The sequence below is a fragment of the Canis lupus genome, chromosome 20 (genome assembly GCF_048164855.1).
Source record: "Canis lupus baileyi chromosome 20, mCanLup2.hap1, whole genome shotgun sequence".
NCBI classification, from domain to species: Eukaryota; Metazoa; Chordata; class Mammalia; order Carnivora; family Canidae; genus Canis; species Canis lupus.
Window position 1 is genome coordinate 53,221,433 of NC_132857.1, and position 15,900 is coordinate 53,237,332.

The 15,900-nt window shown below is 34.0% G+C and overlaps 1 long non-coding RNA gene across 9 annotated transcripts in view; it reads right to left on the bottom strand.

Annotated features, from left to right (window-relative positions):
- The window catches only part of LOC140611969 (uncharacterized), a 317,125-nt gene that overhangs the window by 153,491 nt on the left and 147,734 nt on the right, over window positions 1–15,900 (bottom strand). The window contains exon 6 of one of the 9 annotated variants that reach the window (XR_012013316.1): window positions 669–1,922. The exons of 7 other annotated variants lie outside the window; for them this stretch is intronic. This is a non-coding gene — a long non-coding RNA (uncharacterized lncRNA). Of the gene's footprint in view, window positions 1–668; window positions 1,923–15,900 lie in introns of those variants that run through there. One more of the 9 variants, XR_012013317.1, reaches the window with a different exon arrangement.

Below are 15,900 nucleotides of genomic sequence, written 5' to 3' on the forward strand. Positions count from 1 at the left end.
GTGTACTAAATTACCAGTTTATATAGATATGCTACACATTTTGAGAAGAATGTATGATCTTTAACTGTTGTGCAACAATTAAATAATACAAATTATTTTAATGTCTAATAATACAGGACTATTAGGTTTTCATTTCACTTCCCATTTCTTCATTATTAATTATAAGTAGGTAAGTAGGTAGAACATATCCTAAAGCTTAAATGTGAAATATGTTTAAACAATATATTTAATAAATTAAATTGAAAAAATATAGACTATTAACATATATGTGCATATTTATACACTCATATACATATATAGTGTGCTTATGTTCTTTCAATTCACTTTATTAAATATGTTGTTCAAATATTTTCTATAGCTTTATTCATTTTTTTCTGTCTAACTTATCAATGATTGAAAAAGGTCCCTTGAACCCCCAAACTATGATTGAAAATTTAAAATTTATCCCTATAATTAAATCATTTGATTTATATATTTTATTCCATAAAATAATAATATTCAAGTTTAAAGTTCATTTGTGTTTTCTGTGATTTTTTTTATCATTACATTGTGACTCTCTCTATCCATAACAATGTTTTTCTAAAGACCACTTTGTTATTAATATGACTACCTCATGGTGTGGAGTTTTTAATTTTTTTAATTTAAGATTTTATTTATTTGACAGAAAGAGAGCACAAGTAGGGGGAGTAGCAGGCAGAGGGAGGAGCAGGCAGAGGGCTGAGTGGGGAGCCCAATGTGGGTTCCATCTCAGGACCCTGGGATCATGAGCTGAGTGGAAGACAGATGCTTAACTTACTTAGCCACCTAGGTGCCCACTGATTTTTTAAAAATTATATTTATGTTATGTTTTAAATAAGTTTGCTCTCAGCTCTTTATATATTCTAAATAGCACACATCTGGATTTTAAGTAAATTATAATGTGGAAACCACTGTCTTATAAGTGACAAATTCAATACATTTCTGTTTATTGAAATTATTGTTATATTTGAATTTGTTTCTAATATTATTCTTTTAATCCAACAGTTCTATCTTCCCTTATAATCTATTACTTCTTAATTTTTTATTTGCTATTTCCTTGTGTATCTTTTTTCCCTTACTACTTTCTTCCTACTGATTTGGGAATAGCAAACCCTATCATTTTATTCTTATGGTGGTTACCCTTGAAATTTGACCATGTATTTTCAATCTACCCAAGTCTAATGATAAGCAATTTCTCACTCTCATTTCTTAATGGCATAATGCTGTTAAAACTCAGAATACCCTTATTTCAACTCACATGCTGTTTCTGCCCAGTTTTGTCTCTTAAAATATGTTAATACCATGTTAGACATTATTTTTTATTATCATTAATGAAGATATTTTTGTTTCTAATTATATATTTGCTTACCAACTTATTCTCTCTTCTTGCATATGGTATCATTCTCCCAAGATTATTTTCATTTTTCTTGAATAAATTCTTTAAAAGCTCCTTTAGTGCAACTTCTTAACATAACCTCTCTATCTTTATTTTATCTGTATATTTTTTCATATCAATTTGTAATTTAAAAGATGCATTTTCTAGCTATACAATCAGGAGTAGAAGTAGTTGTAGTAGCATTTGAATATAGTTTTACCTCTCCCTTATTGATATTGAGAAGTCTATTTTAATAAAAATGTTTTTTAATCTAGGTGATCTTCTGTTCTAATCTGATTGCTTTAAAAAATTTTTTTTGGTAACCTACAATATCACTTACAAAATCCTTAGCCAGAATTTCTTTTTTTTAATCCAGTTTAAAATGAGTTGTATTTCTGAAATCTGTAGATTCATATGTATTTTTAAAATTAATTATATCTTAAAACTTCTCAGATGTTACTTCTTCAAATATTGTCTCTCCTGAATCCCATTTTCTCCTTCTCGAACTCAAATTCAATTGTACAAATAACTGAAAAAAAAAAAAAAAGGTGACATTTACCCTCTTTCATAAATTTCAATTTTTTACCATGGTTTCCATATTCTGTTGTAAATTCTCCAGATATATTTTTCATTTCTTTAATTTTCCTTTCAGTCTACCTAATTTGCTGTTTATTATCATCAACGCATTTTGGAGATTATTTATATAAGTGTGTTATATGTATATACTTTTTAAGTTTAGTTTGCCTAATCAATCCTGAAAATTTCCTACTGCCTTTACTGCCAGTATATTTTTTTAAATACTTTATATATTCCCTTGTGATTCTTGTGGAAGAATCAATATCTGCTTTTTTCCCCTTGCTTTTATTAACTTTAGCTCATGTGTCTGGTGATCTCTGACTATAAGTTCATATTTGCTTGACTTTTATCTGTAGCCATTTTAGTCTTCTTCAGTAAGATCTTTCAACTGGCCCAAGAGATGGTATTTCTGATGACAGATCCCTGCATTGTATCTGCATGTTCCCTCAGGGCGACTCTGTTTCTTGCTTCTAGATATTTCAGACACCCAGTTGAATCCATTTTTATGGGATGTCCTAGGGACGTTCCCTTTTTATTACAAACCCATCAATACATTCAAAAAGTAAAATTTATTTAGATATAGTAATTACACAAAAGGAGGTAATCCTGGAGTTTTTTGTTTGCCATACTGTCAAAAATAGAAGTCCACGGCTACATATATCTACATAACTTTCCTTTCCCAGATTTCCACACTTGCTTAGTTATGTATACATCGTATGCTGCCCTAATACTTTGTAATGGAGATGGAGACCCATCCTGTGTGTTTTCACTGCAGCATCTTCTTATATTAGCTATTCTATAATTGTGTATATAAACTTTAACACTGGAGCCTGCTATGGAAAAGTATTAATATCTCCTCCTGGTAAAGCATTTCAATTTAAATTAACTAATCTGTTACAAAGTAGGAAAGGTAACATGTGTGTTATGTAGAACTCATTTTTTTTTTCATTTTTGTATTCCCTGAATTTAGCACATGGCTCTTGTATGGGAGTCATCTAACAAATGTGTACTGAATGAATATAAATATGTACAGGAGGAAAGAAATGAGGGAAGAAAGGTAGTAATGAAGAAGGAAAGTAGAAGGAAAAAAGGGAGATAGGGAGGAAGGTAGTGGCACAGTTCTCAAATAAAAATCCCTATTTCACATAATATATATATTATCTAATAATAATTTAATATTAATTTTTAAAATTAATTGTTTAGATATAAAAGTTAAAGTGACAAAAAAAGTTAAAGTGACCAGAGAGCATAATGATTTATCTATAATGCATTTATTAATTTTATTCCATAATGACGCACATTCTTCTTCAGATCTGCTTATGGATTATGTTGCAAGTAGGTTAAAGCTTATATAAATGTAAGTATGAGTAAGTTTTCAAAAAATTCTCATTAAAAAGTGCTATGTCCTCGGTTATTATAGTAAATCCAAACCGTATGATGCTGTAGTGATAGGAAAAGTATTAATTAGTCACACTTCTTTATTGTGAATCCATTATCCATAATTCATTATTATAATATTTTCTCCTGAATGGTTCATTTTATTCAAAGTTTATAAGTAATAGTTGACAATTTGGCTGATAAAAATAAAAAGATCTACTGGTCAGGCTATAGTTCATTTAGAGTCAATTTAGTTTAGTTTAATAATAGATATAATAAATATAATCTCAATCTATCATTTGATCTTGAAATTTCAAAGATATTCTGGAGATCCTTAAATAATTGTTTCATACATCTGTGTTTCTAGATTGCCTATGGCATCTTTTAGGAACTGATTCTCATAAATCATATATAAGTGGATAGGATATGAATCTTCAAAAATATTAAGCAGTATTATAACACACTTAGCCCATGTCCGTTAAACTAAAGCAGAATTCTAAAATTCTATCACTGCCAAAACTCAAAATAACTCTTTTTGGGTTCTGATATAACATTATTCCAGCGCTCACATAATTATTCTGGCGGGTATTAAGTCCCACTAAATTCTGCAATTATGTGGGAGTGTGTCCTGATATACTGTTAGTATTGACCTATGTTATTGTGAGTTGACAAATCTGTACACGTGGCTGGGATCCACCCTACTTTAAAGCTAAAGAAATGTTGTCAGTGAATTAAGGAATTTCAGATATGTAATAGCTTAGATGAAAAGAAGCACTAATTAAATGATAAATAGATGAATTTTGACATTTTTATGGTGTGTATAGTAACATGTTTATAAGCTCGTATTCTGAATTACATGTTTACAGAGGGCAGATACAATTCCTAGTGAAATAACAAGCAATCAATTGCTACCATTTTATTTTAATTCAGTTCAAGAATAATTTGCTATTCCCTTTTCTGTTGAATCGATTAAGGAACACTAGTAATTTACTCTTATTACTTTACAAAAAGGTTAGTATAAAGTTATAATAATTAGTCTTAAATATATATTTTTCAGTATTTTTTTATAAAATAGGAATTCCTGGGGCACCTGGGTGGCTCAGTCCACTAAGCGTCCCACTTAGTTTCAGCTTAGGTCATGATCTCAGGGTCATGAGATCAAGCTCTGCATCCAGCTCCATGCTCAGTGGGAGTCTGTTTGGAATTCTCTCTCTCCTTCTGCCTCTCTCCACATATGCACACATACTCTCTAAAATAAATAATAAATCTTAAAAAATAAACAAATCAATAAATAAAAATGGGAATCTCTATTAACACACTAATAATAATGACAAACATTTATAAACTATTTTCATTTATTAATCTTGTTTATCTTTCATATTAACTCTGTGAGTTGGACTGACATCATCAACCTTTTTTTTGCTAAAGTTACTGATATTTATAAAAGTTCAATAATGTGCCCATAGTCATACAGCCCTCACACAGACAAAATGAGGACTTAAATTCAGGCTTATGGTTCTAAACCAATTATACCTCCCATTACAACACGGTTATTATTTTTTTCTCATAAAATTTACATCAGATTATTCATTATGGGTTTTTTTTTTTTAAGATTTCATTTATTTATTCATGAGAAACACAGAGAGAGAAAGGCAGAGACATAAGCAGAAGGAGAAGCAAGCTTCCTGTAGGGAGCCTGATGTGGGACTTGATCCCAGGACCCTGGGATCATGAGCTGAGCCAAAGGCAGGCACTCAACCACTGAGCCACCCAGGTGCCCTCACTATGTTTGATTAGGAGTAGCCCAATCAAAATGTGTATATAGCTCATCTTTATGACAATTGATATATAAATATTTTTCAAAACCATAAAATATATTTCAAAAATAACAATTTCTAAAACCCATGTATTTAGAGTTAGATTTTTTACCAATTACACCCACTATAATTATTACCACCATAGTGGGTTTTATTTTTATGGTCCCATTTCTTAAAACAATTAAGGCTTCAAATGTTTATAAAAAGCATTTATAATATTTAACATATTTTTTAGTTTTCTTCCTTTGCAAAGAAAAAACTTAGCATTTTCTTCACTGAGTTACAAGGACTTGAAAAAATTATTGTTTTCCATTTTGCTTTTTTTTTATCCCAAGCATTTAGCTTTAAAGGCTTTTCTGGAGTTTTGTTTCTATGAAAGCACTTTGGATCATAATTTATGAGGTAGGTTGAATCAGATAATAATGTATGCCATTTATACTTTATCATACTCACATAGCTTTATGGGTGTGTACCTTAGAGGCACAGAGGCAAATTTTTATTAACACATGTTTATACATAATTGACCAATTGGGAAGTGGTAAGAAGTAATGGCTATGATTTACATAGACTAAGAAATGTCTTAGAGCACCTCACCCTGTCTGGAGCCCCCACTGTGACAGATGAGCCAATGCCTGTGGGGGATGACAGCATGCTATTTATGGCATTTCCTTCTGAGACAATTAAGTAACATATGCCAAGACCATAGGGATTATCTTTGAGCTACACAGTATGTAACTCTATCTGAAGAGAAATATAATATTTTACAAATTTGACAAACCATAAGAAAGCTTAAATTGATTCACCCATTTTAATAAATGCAATAACTTTTTTGTGCCATAATAAGATTTATTTCTTGATAAGGGTATGTTATAAAAAATTAACATGTTATATACATGTATTATTCAGAAAATATGGCATATTTATTTTGTTGGGGTACAATGTTCATAATGAACTCTTACACAGGCAACTTATTTTAACAGCTGCTTTCCCTTTCCGTATTCAAACCAAACCAAATGGAAAAGTTGGTTCACTGTAGAAATAAAGACTAATTTCTTATGGCAGAACTGCACTATTACTCAGTATGCTATAATTTAGAGAAGACAATGAGCTGACCTCAGTGAATGAGCGGTAAGGAAGGGGGTATTTAGATATCAGGATGGTTATCACTCTTGTAACATTGTCTTCAGTGACAGAGCTGAAGTTGACTCAATGTAGTTCTGGGTTTATTGGGAGCATTTATATAACCCAAGCTATGGTTTCTCAGCACTTTAGGTTTACTCTTTCCATATTATAATTAAAGTCCTTGAGAGCTAGGGAGATTTATCTCGAAATGCAAGTTCCTGTTGGAAGTTGCTTATAAATTAGGAAGAATACATTAGAGAATGCTAGGAACAGAATCAGTACAATGAGGGAGTCCAAGATGGTGGAAAAAAATTGGAATTCACCTCCTCTCATGGACACACTAAATCGACAGCTACATATGGATTATTTCCCTCTGAAAAAAGGATCTGACAACTAGACAAAATGCCCTCTACAATAAAAGATAAAATGACTGCTCTGAGATAGGAAAGAGGCAGAGAGACACAGTCTGGCCAACCGCCCCCCGCCAAACAAACAAAAACAAAACAAAACAACAACACTCTGGTGGTTGGCAGCACACAATGGGCGGGGGGGATTCTCAACAGACAAGCACTTCTCCAAGAGAATTAAGAGCCTGGTGCCCACATCAGGTATCCTCAACCCTGGAATCTACACTGGAGATATGAGACCCTAGTATATCTGGCTTGGAAAACGATGGAGTGGACATCAAGGATCCCAAAGTGCTGTAGGAAACTGAGATTTCCCTCTTGGAGGGCTCATACAGGGTCTTACTTGCCTTGAGACCCACTAGAAAAAAACACTTTGAAAAGCAGTTAGACTATATGGAGGGAGATTCATTTACTGACCTGTGGACATTGACTGGAGGGGCAGGGGACAGTTGAGATGTTCCCTAAAGATGAAGGTGCTGGCAAATGTTATTACTGCACTCTCCATATAACCTGCTAGCACCAGCAAGCAAGCTTTCACATGGTAGCCCCATAAACTTCCTGTGATAAGTGGGAATAAGCATTCATGGCACTTTGCTGAGGCTGGACAACATGGGCAGTTGGAGCACACCTCTGCTCCCTGGCTAGGGTAGGTGAGCAGGAAGAGTCATAGAGTTCTCTCAATCCTTAACTAATGTCTGTAAGCACAGGCAGTTACAATACTCCTTTGTCCCCCTGCCTAGTGAGTTCAAGCAGTCATGTCATGTTCCTGTTCTTAGACTAAAGCTGCTGCCCAGGCACAGATAAGATACTATCCTGCTGCATTGCTGAAGCCCATAGGCAGCTGCAGCCAGGACATATTCCCATTTCCTTTCTGAACTTGGAGAACATGCTTCACCCCCATCACTTTCAAGAAACCTTGCTAAAGCCAGTGGTACACAAAATCCATGTAGGAAACATCACTTACTTACCTGGACCTACTGGCCAAGAGGGTTGGAATTCAGAACTACACAGGACTATAATACTGAAAAGATAGTTCTTGACAGGCCACTATCCTGAGGGCATTGCACAGAGAACAGACTGAAATGCTACCCAGTTTTCCTCTAAAAAAGGCCTACATACCTAGCATGCAGCTTCAACCTGAGGGATAGGTTTCAAGTTTCCCACATATCTAGATGCTAAGGAGGTATTCCCTGGAAATGTAAGTAAGGAGACACCATCTTGGCCTCACTGCAGGTCAACAAGACTTCTAGAAAAGAGCTTATACACTTCTCTCAGCCCCAAATTCTGAAACTGTTGTTCTGGGACACTTCCAGACCTTTTGGTCTAGGAACTAACAGGGATTATGATTGAAATTCCACAGTACTGGACATATTTACATACTTTAGAAGTTGCTGCTTCAGGGTCTGTCTTACAATCTATCTGAAACTATGTGGTAAATGAGATTCCTTCCCTTGTATCAGAGACAGATCTTGACACACTCTAGACATATCAAGAATAAATTTGGCAGTTTAGAAAGTCACAAAGATTTGAGAGTAACCAAAGCTAGGGCAAGGTTGAACAAGAAGGATCATGATCTAAACAAAGTCACTCTTCCAAGAATGAGAGAGAGAGCTGTTTCACCTGAAACATAAAATCAAAACAGGGACACCTGAGTGGCTCTGCAGTTGAGCGTCTGCCGTTGGCTCAGGACGTGATCCTGAGGTCATGGGATCGAGTCCCACATTGGGCTCCCTACAGGGAGCCTGCTTCTCCCTTTGCCTGTGTCTCTACCTCTATCTTTATGTATCCCATGAATAAATAAATGAAATCCTAACACACACACACACACACACACACACACACACACAAAAAGAAAAAAACAGAGTCAACAAAATGAGGAAACAATTATGTTCCAAAAGAAAACATAAGGCAAAACCTCAGAAAAAGACCTTAATGATATGGAGATAAGTACTCTACCTGATAAGAAATTCCAAGTAATATCATAAGGATGCTTACTGAACTCTGAAGAATGAATGAAGACATCAAAAACATCAGTAAAGAAATACAAAATCTAAGAAAGTGTCAAAAAGTAGTGACAGAGCTGAAGAATACAATAACTGGAGTGAAAAAAATGCATGAGGAGGGCGTCAAATAAGAGGAGTTCAATGGCTGACTGAATGAAGTAGATTAATAAATCAGCAAACTGGTAGATGAACTAATAGAAGTCACCCAGATACAGCAACAAAAATGGAGAAAGCATTTTTTAAATGAAGATTAAAACAACAAAAATTACATTAATAAGTAAATAAATGAATAAATGATTAAAATGAAGATAACTTAAAGGACCTCTAGGGCAACATCAAGTGGAATGACATTCACATTATAGGGCTTCCAGAGGGAGAAGAGACAGATAAAGGAGCAAAAAAATTATTTGAAGAAATAATGGCTGAAAGCTTCTTTAACCTAGAGATGGAAACAGATATCCAGGTCCAGAAAGCCCAGAGATTTTGACATAAGATGAACCTAAAGAGAGCCACACCTAGACACATTATAATTAAAGTGTTAGAAGTTAAAGATAAAGAATCTTAAAAGTAGCAAGAGAAAAACAACTTATTACATACAATAGAAACCCCATGACTATTAGCAGATTTATGCACAGAAATTTTGCAAACCAGAATAAAATGGCATGGCATATTCAAAGTGTTGAAAGAAAAATGTCTGAGAATACACTACACAGCTAAATTATTATTCAGATTCGAATGAGAGATAAAGATTTTTCCAGACAAGTAAAAGCTAAAGGAGTTTATCACTACTAAACTGGCCTTACAAAAAATATAAGAAATGGCACAAATTAATAAGAAAACATAGAAAAGTAAAAATGTCATTGAAAAAAACAAATATATAGTAAAAGTAGATAATCACTTTTAAAGCTACTAAGATGATTAAAAGACAAAAGTAATAGTATTAGCTAAGACTACAATAATTAGTTAAGGGATACAAAAAAAAAATATATATATATATATATATATATGTAAAAAAAAAAAAAGCATCCAAAACATAAAACATGGGGGGTAATGAAAGTGTAGTGTTTTGAAAGGTAAATGGAATTGCTATCAAATTAAAATAGAGTGCTATATACATACAATAAAAAATTTAACCAAAGCAAATACTTATAGTAAATACACAAAAGAAAATGAGAAAGGAATCTAAATATAATACTAAAGAAAGTCATCAAACTATAAGAGAAAAGAGAAAGAGAAGAAGAAATGATCAGAGAAGAACTATAAGAAAACAGCCCAGAAAACAAACAACAAAGTGGTAATAAATACATACTTATCAATAATTGATTTAAATGGAAATGGAATAAATTCTTCAATCAAAAGACATAGAATGGCTAAATAGATTAAAAAAAAAAAACTGGCTGGTTCAGCTGTTGAGCATCTGCCTTCAGCTCAGGGCATGATCCCGGAGTCCCAGGAGCAAGTCCTGCATCAGGCTCCCTGCATGGAGCCTGGTTCTCCCTCTGCCTGCGTCTCTGCTTCTCTCTCTCTCTCTCTCTCTCTCTCTCTCTCGGCCTCTCATGAATAAATAAATTCTTTAAAAAAAATAAAAAGACAATGGAAAAGATCAATGAAACTAAGAACTGGTTATTAGAAAAGATAAGCAAAATCAACAAACCTGTAGCTAAATTCACCAAGACAAAAAGAGAGTGCTCAAATAAATAAATTGAAATAAAACAGAAGTTACAACTGATACCACAGAAATACAAAGGATTGTAAGAGACTACTATGAGCAATCAGATGCCAACAAATAGACACCCTAGAAAAAAATGAATAAATTCTTAGGAATTTACAACCTTCTAAGACTGAATCATGAAGAAATATGCAATCTGAATAAACTGATTACAAGTAAGGACATTGAATCAGTATCCAAAACCTCTCAGCAAAAAGAAGTACAGGACCATAAAGCTTCCCTAATTAGTACTACCAAACATTCAAAGAAGATTTAATATCTATCCTTCTCAAACTTGTCCAAAAAACTGAAGAGAAAAGAAAGCTTCCAGACTGCCATTATGAGGCCAGCACTAGCCTGATATGAAAACCACAGAAGAATACCACAAAGGAAGAAAGTTACCTCCAATATTCCTGATAAACATAGATGTAAAAATCCTCACCAAAATATTAGTAAGTGATTTCAATAATACATAAAGAAGATTATACATAATTATTAGGTGGAATGCAAGGACGATTCAACATCTGCAAATTAATCATACTGATAAAACACATTAACAAAATGAAATGTAAAAATATATGATCATCTAAATAGATGCAGAAAAAGCATTTGAAAAATTCAATATACACTTATGATAAAAGAGAAAAAAACTCTCAACAAAGTGGGTATAGAGGAAACATAAACATAATAACGGTCATTTATGACAAATCCACAGCTAACATCATACTCAAAGGTGAAAAGCTGAAATATACAAAATCCGTTGCACTTGTATACATTAATGAACTATCAGAAAGAGAAATCAAGAAAATAATTCTATGTACAATTGTATCACAAAGAATAAAAGACCTTAGAATAAATTTAACAAAGGAAGGAAAAGACCTGTGTGCTAGAAACTATAAGACACTAATGAAAATGAAGACGACACAAATAAATAGAAAGATAGCCCATGCTGAGTTAGAAGAGTTAATACTGTTAAAATATCCATACTACCCAAAGCAATCTACAGATTCAATGCAATCCCCATCAAAATTCCAATGACATTTTTCACCGAAGTAGGATAAATAACTAAAATTAGTATGGGACCACCAAAGACCCCAAACAGCCATAGTAATCTTGAGAAGGGAAAAAAAAAGCCAGAAATATCATGATCCTGATTTCAAAGTATATTATAAAGCTATAGTAACAAAACAGTGTGGCACTGGCATAAAAACAGATACATAGATCAATAGAACAGAAATAACAGCATATATTGTCATCCAATTGATGACAAAGGAGGCAATACACATTAGAAAAGGGATAGTCTCTTCAATCAGGGATGTTGGAAAACCTGGACAGCTACATGCAAAAGAATGAAACTGGATAAATATCTTACACTAAATACAAAACTTAAACAAATGGGATCACATGAAACTGTACTTCTGTACTGTGAAGGAAATTGTCAACAAAATGAAAAGGCAATCTACTAAATGGAAGAAGATATTTGTAAATCATATACCCAGGGACACCTGGATGGCTCAGTGGTTGAGCATCTGCTTTGGGCTCAGGTCATGAACCCAGGGTTCTGGGATCTAATCCTGCATCAGGCTCCTGGCAGGGAGCCTGGTTCTCCCTCTGCCTGTGTCTCTGTCTCTCTCTCTCTGTGTCTCTCATGAACAAATAAATAAAATTATTTAAAAAATAAACATAATATATCCAATAGGGGTTAATATCTAAAACTTAAATAACTCCTACAACTCAATAACAATAAAAAAACAATCTGATTAAAAAATGGACAGAGGGTCAGACTAGACATTTTTCCAAAGAATACATACAAATGGGTAACAGACACATGAAAAGAGGCTCAACACTACTCATCATCAGGAAATGTATACCATATCACCTTACACCTGTCACAGTGGCTCTTATCAAAAAGGTAAGAAATAAGTGTTGGCAAGAATGTGGAGAAAAGGGAACACTGTGTGCCCTTTTTGGGGATATAAATTGGTATATTCTATGCACACTACGGAAACTATATGGTGTTTTCTCAAGAAATTTAAATAGAGCTACTTTCTGATCCAGTAATTCCACTACTGGGTACCTATCTGAAAAATACAAAAGCACTGATTCAAAAGATATAGGTACCTCTATGTTCATTGCAACACTATTTATAACAGCCAAGATACAGAAACAACCCAAGTGTCCACTGATAAACAAATAAAGAAGGTGTGATATATATGATATATATGGGGGAAGTGCGTGAAGGAGATTAAGAAGAACAATGGGAATGTAAGGCACAGCACAGGAAATATAGTCAATAATATTGTAATAACTCTATGGTGACACATGGTAACTATTTTTATTGTGGTAACCATTTTGCAATGTGTAGAGATGTTGAATCATTATGTTATGGACCTGACACTAATATACTGTATGTCAATAATACCTCAATAAGTTAAAAAAAAAGAATCAGTAAAATATCCCGTATTTGGCATAATTGTATCTTGGGGCCTATATGTCTCTATAGCCAACTCACAGCCTTTGTGTACAAGACATATTTGTTAGTGAATGAATGGAAAGGAGAAATAGTATTTCTGTATCTTTTCTCATACTTATCTTTTCACTCAACTTGATTTATGATCTTATTTGCCTTGTCTCTCAAAATTTCATGTTGCATGGTGCTGGACCTACAGATATGATGACTTCTTATCCTAAGGTAAAGTGTGTATGAGGTCATCATTGGTAAATAATTTCAATCATGGAATATTTTTAAAAGACTTCTATAAAGACTGGTTTCTGGTAACTATAAAGAAAAAAGAAAGGAAGAAAGAAAAGGAGATAAAGATGAGGGAGAGAGAAGGGAAGGGGAGGAGAGGAAAGGGGAAGAGAATGGGAGGGGAAGGGAGGAGACAGGAAGAAAGGGGAGAGAGGGAAGGGAAATGAAAGGAAGGGAAGGAGAAGAAAGAAGAAAGAAGAAAGAAAAGAAAGAAAGAAAGAAAGAAAGAAAGAAAGAAAGAAAGAAAGAAAGAAGAAAAGAAAAAAGAAAAAAGAAAAAAAGAAAAGAAAAGAAAGAAAAGAAAGGAAAAGAAAAGGAAAGAAAAGAAAAAAGAAAAGAAGGAAGGACAAAGAAAGGAGAGAGGAATGGAAGGAAGAAAAAAGAAAACAAAAAAAGGAGAAAGGAAAAGGAAGGAAGAAAAAATGGACATGAAAAAAACAACTTTAATGGAAGTTAACAGAATTTCCTGGCTCCCCACAAGCTATCCATTTGGTCTGTTGAACTATACCCAGTTCATCAGAATAACTTTATATTAGCATTTGAGTCATAGGATGCATATGCTCTGTCATTCCTTATGACAACCACAGTGACATGACTTCCTATTCTGTTATCTCAATGTATGAAAGACTATGAAATTGGTGGTAAAACAATGACAATGTCCTATTTGGATATTAGACCCATGAACCTTGCAGTGGGCTCTCCTAGGTTTCCAAAAATTTGACATGTAAGTCTATCTTACACAACACTTTTAAGTTGTGCAATAATTTCACATATATCTTATTTAACCTGTTCAACTTCTTTGTTAGCATTTTATGCTAGAATCTAGCAGGCCCTGAAACTCATCAGAGAATGAGGAAGAAGCAAATCTCCTTAATCTGTGATGTTCAAAAGTCCACCTTGCATACATTGTTTTTTTTGTTTTTTTTTTTTCTTCATTCTGTCATTCTCTCTCGTTTCTCTCCGTCCATCTACACATTTACTGAGTTTCTTCTATGAGCCTGGTCCTGCAATAAGCACTGCTCTTTCTAATGCTGAGCATCTCTGGGCAGTGTCTCCTGATTTCCTGAAACTACGTCCTCGGCATCACAGCACTCTTTTGGCTCAATAGCCCCAAACACTTTAATGTAAAGGAATAAGACTAAATAGCATGACAAATATTTATTGGCTAAGCTTTATCCCCATTGAATTTTATTTCTGTATCTCATCGCATCTTCTAGGTGGGCTGCAAATGGGAGAGAAAGCAGAGGCAGACTGGCTACATTATTCCCTCTAATGATTGTCTAATACTAATATTCAACACCTATTGTGAAAGAAAGATGGTTGATTATGCTGAATGTCATAATTTTTTTCAGAATGGGTATGTCACCTAGAGTAGTTAGAGAACACTGTAGTCCTCATTATGGTGGTGTGAACACAGGATCTTTTACAAATATTACTTCATGAATGTTGCCCCTCATATATTAGCCACTTAAGTGGCTTTCCATCAATTATTTCTAATTATATGTCCTTCCTTCCAATTAATAGAAGCTGACAATGATGTAGTCTTGTAACATGGAGTTTTATTGTCCTAGCATTTTTCACTCTTCGTTTTCACTTTTTCAATGAAAGTTTTCCATCTTTCCAATAATTAATCCTGTGTTAACAAGAATAGACCTCCAGAAAAAAATAATGAACCAGTGGAAAGGCTAGGTGCAAGGAGGACAGGAATCCTTTAGATTGCAAGGAACAGACAGTAAGTTTAAGTCTTTACTGGAAAGATACCGGGGTTCTCAAGATTGTGGAGAGAGTGGAGAAAAACATTGGAAAATAGTCAGAAAAAGACAGCAACGGAGGCTGTGATGTGGGAGGCTCAGTCATCAACACTTGGTTGGAATGGCCAGATCTCAACAAAGGGGCTTCCATTAACCTGCTGCCTCTTTGATCTTTAAGTCATTGTTTTGGGGCATTCCATTAGCTGATCCTCAACCAAGGGCTAGTGCCCTGGCTAACAGTAATGGATAGCAGGGAGGTTTCCAGTTCTAGAGTGAGAGGAAGAGCATTGCCTCCAACCTAATGGAGTAAGGGGTGGAAATGGTGACCATCCCTAAAAGAGGGAAAAAAAAAAGGTGAATGCTAACAAAAAGGACTATTTAGTAGAACTTATTAAAACATGAATAATGTGAAGTGATAGTACACATAATTTATAACAAGCAACTAAAAGATACAGGTAGGAACCTGTGGAAGGTAGCAGAGATAAGAGGTTGCTAAGAGATGACAGAAGTCCAATTGCTAAGAGTCTCAGAGCTGGAGAGAACTGAAGAGAGCCTGCCATGCACGGTAGTAATTTTGTCGATGATTAGTTTGATGTTTGGGATGAAATAATTCAATGTTGCCATTAGATTATTTCAAAACATTGCTTAAGTCCAGTTTTGTGGCATTCTTTTTTGATATTTGTTTGTATTTTCCCACTCTATCAGGTTCTGCATGATGGAATGAACTCCCAGGGCCTCTCCTCACTTATTTGGTGCTGCTAATGCATCTGCGGTCTTCCTTCTTGAGTCTTCAAGAACTCCTTTAAAGCAGCAACTAAAGAAGATCTGTTGCTGGTAGTTAATAAAGTTCTGAGAGGATACATACATAAAATGTTTGGGTTTACACACAAACGCAAAAATTAATCATTTTGATTAATTGACCATTTAGTAACTAGATATTAAACTATTACTTAAAATAAAACTCATAATTTCCAACTGCTATATTGTAATTGTA